We start from the raw sequence: 7,492 nt of genomic DNA, 5'->3' as shown, positions 1-7,492 counted from the left end.
GCTGTCTTAGCCTTAAATGAATGAAAGCAAACACACACACACACACACACACAGTGGGGCAGTGTGGTAAAGATCAGTCACAGATTTCTTCAAACCTTGCCCTCAAGGGCTATGTGCTGGACACCCTGCTTCTTAACAGACATAAAGTCACTCTTTCATGCCACCAGTGGTAGAATTCTAGCTTACAGTTGGAGAGGAAATCAGGCCTTGTAGACATGTGGTGTAAATAGCACTGAGGGCTGTCACACACATAGCTGTAATTCTAGATGTTTGAAGTCAATGAACAAAAGAATCATAAAAATAATGATAATTATCTTTTGAGTTTAGATTTAGTTGTTGAGAGTCATTCTTCTCTTTCTCTACACTTTGCACATTTATATAATTTACTTAATTGATTATAATTCTTTACTGTTTCATATCTATCGCCCCTGCTGGATGGTATATTTCAAGAGGCTTGAGGCCCAGTCGCGCTCACCCTGTAGCCTCAGATTCTGGGAAAGGCTGGAACTACGCCAGGCGGCTTTGAGGACTGGGCAGGAAAGTTGATAGCAAAAAGGCTTAGAGTGGAACTCCAGCAGTTAGTGGTGACCCACAGCCAGAGAAGCTTGAAAAGGGGAAAGAATGTTCAACATTGTCTAAAAACACATTCATTACTGAGAACGCTAGGTGGGATTAGGTCCTGTCAGCAGTTACTCATTGCTAAGCTTATGGCAGAAAAATGGGCATTCAGATCCATGCAGGTGTGGCCAGAAGGGTTATTTGGACTGGTGGCACATTCACAAAGACCAAAATGAAGTCTTCTAACATTACCTGCACATGAGATACAAATGAGAAATGTCCTGTTAATTTATTTGTATTCATGACTTAACTATATTTGTTAAATGAATTTATAAAGTATATTAAAATTTGCAGAACAGTTTTTCTCTCCAAAAATTCATATATATGACATATATGCATATATGTACATAGTCTACAACAAACATATATCTACAGTCTAATATAAATAAATCCAAAAAGAAGTACAACAGGATACTTGTGACTCTCAGAGGCCCTGATGTCATTCTCAAGGGGCACGCATGATCACAGTTTCTTTGGAAGAGACAAGATAAAGAATTTTAGGCAAACAGCAACCTAAGCATTATAGAATATGTAGGATTATCCTCTGTGTGGGCTTGATTGTTTGTCTAGTTTGATTTAAGCCCACAAGCCACTGATGCTTCCTTACCTGGTATAAAGTGAAACATATTTCAGTTGCCTAAGGAGCGCCACAGACAAGCAGGTGCACAACAAAGGCGTGACTAAGGTGCCCCACCATCTGAGCTCCCTAAACCTAACTCTGTTTAAGATAGTTTCCTGCAGAGAACACTTTCTATAGAGCCAAGTAAACTCTACTTGCCAAAGGGAAAAAATGGAGCAGGTCAATGGATTGCCACTGAATCTGGGTAATTTAATTTCCTAAACTCCAGCTCAGTAGCAGGAAGCCTTAGCTGTACGTTGAAATCATCTAAGGAACTTAAAAAAAAAAAAAAAAAAAAAATCAACACCTGGGTGTCGCTCTCAGAAATTCTGATTTCGTTGATCCAAGATGTAGTCAAGAACATCTGTCCCAGTTTCGGTCTCATTTGTGCCATCTCATAGGCCTCTCGTGATGGTTCAAAGAGATGATGTGTATAGTTACGAGTCCCTAACATTTCAGTTTCCCTTCCTGGAAAGGGAAGGCAGTGGGGGTGGGGAGTCTGGGAAGGTGGGGAGGAGGGATCCTTCCACAGCCAATTAGTGGCTCCTTAGGGGTTAACAAGCTGTCCTTTGTCAAAGCAAACACTTTGAAAGGATTAAGCCTCATTCTCGCCTTAGTGAGAATGACTTTAATCAGATAATCTCCTATCACCTAGTTGAGGATTTGTTATTCCAAGTCTGGGGAGGCAAGGGGAGAGTTGCAAGGCCAGCCTGGGACTCACCGGGGGCAGGGTCAGGAAATCCGCTGTCTGGGGAGCCCAGGGTCTGGGAATTGGACTTGACACTTAGGAGGCTAAAGGCAGCATGGAAACTAAGGAAAACAAACTTTCTCCTCAGGCTGCAAGGGCAAGGTTTTGTTTAAAGTGTTCACATGATCATCCTTTGTCCAATGGCCCTTCACCACCTTCCGGTGTCATTCTTTCTGCCACGAAGCCCTAACATGTGCCAGGTAATTTTACCGTTTGCCAGCTGCTTGGGGGTCTGTGCGGAGCAAGGCCTGGCCCAGCCCGCCCCGCCTTGCCATCTGCTTGGCACATGTGAGCGCTCAGGGTTTGCTGAACATAACTGAATTGTTTCATTTGCTACACTCTTTCCCAAATGTGTGAGGCTCTTTTTTCCCCCACATCTGTCTCCACCAACTGGACCAGACTGTGAGCACCTTGAAGAAGTCTGAATGATTTCTGTATCGCCAGTGCCAAGCACAACTCCTGGCCCATAGTCAGTGCTCAATAAATACATATTAAGTCAATTAAGGAGCAATGCCAGCATACGGAAGCCTACATTAAGATATTAGAATAAAATTTGGACTGTACTGCTCAGTTGCCCTACTGTTGGGCAACGCAAGGAGGGGGAAAAGAGGAAAAATGTGTGTGAAGCTCCCACCATTTATTAATGTGATAAAAATTGCTCTTATTCAAAAACGCCTTTGGGGCACTTCTTGAGACATGACCTGAAGGTAATTTCAGGAAACAGAGGTAAGAAGGAATAACAGAAGCCCACAAAAGATAGATATTAGATAGATAGGTAGATAGACAGACAGACAGGTAGATAGATGATAGACAGATGACAGGTAGATGACAGAGAACCCACACAGTAGAATGAACAGAGAAAGGGATGTGGAATATTACAGAAGCCATAAGAAAAGAACCTGAAACATGAAATGAGTAGACAGATACAGTACACATTTGGGGGGGGGGGGGAATCAACCTCGCTATTGGTATTTTCAAAAATTTGTTTGCATTTAGGAACAAATAAGGCAACGGTCATATTTTTCAGTTGCTTTTATTCTACATGGAACAGAATTAGTACGTAGAAATCTTTGGATTATAGTACATAAAATAGTTACACTATCACATTTGTACTGTAAGGCCTATTAGATACTAATTTTAAAAGACTATAAGGGGATTTGGTCTAAGCCACAACACACAGTTTTATGAGATGGTAGGAAACATCTCACACTATTACATGTATTTATATATTATAAACATGCAGAAGTGATATGTCCACTTTCACCTTCTGACTACCTGTTTCATATTTATTTTTATAACTATGTTATTGATTAAAAGATCATTATTATATATTTTCTTTTCCTTAATGGCAGTCCATATTAGAAGACATGTGTATATCCCAGGCAGAGTGTTTAGAAATATATTGCACATTAGACACATTAATTTAGGATCCGAGAAACAGGCTGTGACACTCTGCACTGTGAGGCAGGAGGCTTGACCCCTTATTAGCTGTGAGGTTTGGTTAAAGATCAATTCTCCAGTCTCCATTACCTCATGTGACAGATGAAGATTATAATGAATGGCATGGGGGATGCCATTTATTTTACATAGTTATATTATGAGAGGAAATGGAGGGAAATGACAGAACAGAAGCTTGCATATATAGTGCAATATCAACTATGTAAAAATGTGTTGAGAAGTGCCTGGAAGGACTGTAATAATACCAGTACCTATCTCTGGGAATTGGAATCACTGCTGATTTTTATAAATATATTTTATCTTCAGTAGTTTTGAATTTTCCATACTGTGTTGACTATCAGGAAAAAATAAATTTCACATGCACACACACACTTCATGTCCTTCAAGGCATAGAAATGACCATCTTCCAGTTTCTTTGCAGCTCTGACATGTAAGATTCTACTGTTTATTTCACTGCTAAGGGGCTCACCTAAATCACTTTCTTCTGCCAGATCTTCAGCCATCTGCTGCCCCTTGCCCTCTGAGCAGGACCCACTCTTTCAGAGCACTTTCTGCATTCGGGTCTGAGATTAGGCCATTAGACTCCACACAGCAGCCAAGGCGAATCTAGTTATATCTGTGAAAAGCAAATCTGGATCCTGTACCACCCCCCACCTCTAACACCAGCAAACACCTCAATGGTCTCCACGGACCAAAAATATCATGACTGTAGCTTCCCACTTCGAGTATGATTGGCTTGATTAAGGTCGCTTCTCTCTCTTGATGGTGAGCTCCTGGGAGTGTCCCGCTGGTCTTTCCTCATCATTGGATGAGCTGGGGCCCCAGGCCCGAGGCCTGCGGCTCCGCTGCTTTGGCCTTCTGCACGGCCATGGGGGCGCCACCTGCCTCTGGCTGCCTCAGTTCTTCCCCCTCCTGCTTAACCACCGCCCCCTCCTCACCCCCCAGCCCACTTTCTTTCACGTCAGGGCACTTGCCTCCATTTGAAACAGTCTCTTGCAGTTACCTGTCTCCTTAGATTTCCTCTTTCTCTGTTTAGGGCCTGCGCCTCCACCTGGCAGGCTGCAAGCTCCCATTGGGGTGTGTTCATCTCTGTAACCACAGTGGCCAGAACAGGATGTAACCATGGTGGACGCTCAGTGAGCATCTGTGAAGTGGGAGAGGCATTGTGCAGAAAGTGTTTTCTGTGTGGCAAGAAGGAAGGACGAATAGAAAAATGGAAAGAATACAAGAACATGGAAAGAAATAAAGGAAGAAAAACGTATAGTAGAAGTCTAGTGTGGCTCCTCTTCATATTACAGTTGGGGAACCATTATGCCTCTATTAGAGTTTTTATTGCCCCAGAGTCTTTAGGAAAAACAGTGAAAATAAATGGCCTAAGAGAGTCAGAAGACGTTAGTGCCAGTTCTGCTGTGTCGCAGTGCCAATGTACTTACACAACGGATGCTCTCCCATCTAACAAGGGAAAGGGCTAGATGGTCTCCGGCGTTCCATTCCCTGCTAATAGTCTGTGGTTCCAAACTTTTAATTCTGAAATGTGTTTGCTTTCTACTTCTCTATTCAGATGCCAGAATAATTATATTGGAAGATTTAGATTCAACCATTAGGTAAAATCATTTAATTGAGAAATGCATAATCAAATCAATATTTTAACTTAGTTTTAATCTTTATAAGTACTTTAAGACAAATACATTGATTTTTACATATTTTCACATGTATGTGATTTATACATTAAGTGGTATATATTACATGTGCAATGTGTTTTATGACATAATATACTATGTACACAATCTGTTGTATGATATAATATATAGATGCTTCTTGGCTTAGGATGGGGTTACATCCCAACAGACCCATAGTAAGTTGAAAATAGCTGAAGTCGAAAATGCATTTAATACGCCTAACTTACCCAACCTCACAGCTTAGGCTAGCTTACCTGAACTGTGCTCAGAACACCTACATTAGTCTACAGTTGGGCAAAATCTTCTCTGTGACTGCCCAGCATCATGACAGTGTAATACTTCATGTTGCTAGCTCAAGAAAAGAGCAAAATTCATAATTTGAAGTATGGTTTCGACTGAATGTGCATCACTTTCGCATCATGGTAAAGTCAAGAAAACCAAAGTTGAATCACTTTAAGTCGGGGACTGTCTATGCTCTCTCTATACACAAGGTATAATAAAATACATATTATATATTTAAATACTGGGCATAATTTTAAAAACTTTGGTGTATAAAATATATAAAGGTCCTTGAAAGTAAACTGAATTCATATCATTTTGTCAAGTATATTTATTCTTAAACAAGTTTGAATCCAGGCTACGAAAGAGTGTGCCTCCTCCCCTGCTGTGAAATTTAACAGAGATGCTCTTGCTCCATCTACTTAAAATGGATTCTCTGTACAGGAGTGTTTCCAACTCTCCATTGCCTTTCATCAGCTTCCTCTCTTAACCATCTACATTTAATCATGGACTAGAACGCAAGGGACCTGAATTGGGTCTCAGTTTTGACACTATCTGGCAATGGATTATTTTTATCCTCCTGTGATAAAAATCAGTGATTCAAGACCCTTTCATATTTCAATATTGGAAAAGCATACCTTCTTGGGATATTTTCATTTATATGATTTTGGGGAGGAGCTGGAGGGGGCAGAAAAGGCAAATTATATTTGGGAGCAGTGAGAGCTTCTGGAGCTATAAATGTGGTGTCGGACAAGAAGGATACAATTCGGACCACCGACACTCACACACTTACCCAGGCACCTTAAGGACTGCCATTTGGGTGAAAAAGGTAAATGCTACCATTTCCTTGATCTACATATTGGTAAACCAGGGAGTTGATATTATTTCTAAAAATGATGTTTCTTCATTGTATTTCTATTGGGATTAATTGGTATAGTTAAGACTTGAGTGGTCTGAAATATTTCAGTAACCCGCATTGAGCATGCTTTCTTTTGTCAGAAAATGTAGCTTTATTTCATCTGACATTGTTTTCTATAATTTTCCTCTCTCTATATAAATGATCTTCTTTATATTTATGGGTAATACTCGTCAAGCTGGGGACTATAAGTACACTTCACAGAAATAAGAGAAACCATGATTCTCTCCTGGCACTGACAGAATATCCATGGGTACGCTAAATGAACTATTTACTTTTTATTACTATAATAATTTTTTAATAATTCCCACAATTTGAAGTGCGCTTAGAATTCCTCTAGTAGTTGAAAGCTGGCAACATGATTTAATATTTTTAACATATGAGATCCGCTGTTTGTTATAGTGCTTCAAAATTTTAAATGTCGTTATTCATGTGATAATATTATGAATGATAAATTAGCTAAACCAGTGACAGTGGAGTTTTATATCACAATTTACTTTAACTCATGCTTAAGTCCTCAGTTGCTCGTTTATATGAGGTTTTGTTTGTTTGTTGTTTAGCCAGCCCTTTTCCTTTCTCAGATGTAAAATAACATTTTTTCTCTTCTTTGTTATTTACTGGGATGTTTATTTTGTTTCTAACGTTCAAGAGTCTTTCTTGTGTTTCTTTGTAGTCTGTTTGGTGGAGCAGAAAATTTGTCTCAGTTTCAATTTCTCTTTTGTTCCCAGAACCTTCCCCCTCCTCCAGTGCTGCAGTGGAAAAATAATTTCCCCCTCTTGCACCATGCACAGATTCAAAGTCCTGTTTTTCACCATGTTGTTCCAAATAGCGAATTTCCTAACCCACAAGAAAACACACACGCACAAAAACACACCAAAGCACTAACTTGGAACTCCGCAAGGGTCTGAGAACAATTGCAAATAAATTTCCTGCAAGTGGGATCAGCCCTTGGCTGTCCGCTGGACGCGCTGAGGAGAGGCACATGGGAAGCAGGAAGGGTGCCGACCTGCTAGCAGATGCAGAGGTGGCCCAGCTCAGAAGGCACGGCCTGGCCTGCTGTCCTGGGAAGTGGGAGGCAAACTGCAGGAATCGAGGGGCAAGTGGCAAACAATTCAGTAGGCTAACCCAGGGATTTGGAAGCCTCCCAAGGCTCCTCGTTTCCTCATTCCCTGCAT

Source organism: Miniopterus natalensis, chromosome 6 (assembly GCF_054644295.1).
Source record: "Miniopterus natalensis isolate mMinNat1 chromosome 6, mMinNat1.hap1, whole genome shotgun sequence".
Classification (NCBI taxonomy): domain Eukaryota; kingdom Metazoa; phylum Chordata; class Mammalia; order Chiroptera; family Miniopteridae; genus Miniopterus; species Miniopterus natalensis.
This window is presented reverse-complemented; position numbering follows the sequence as displayed.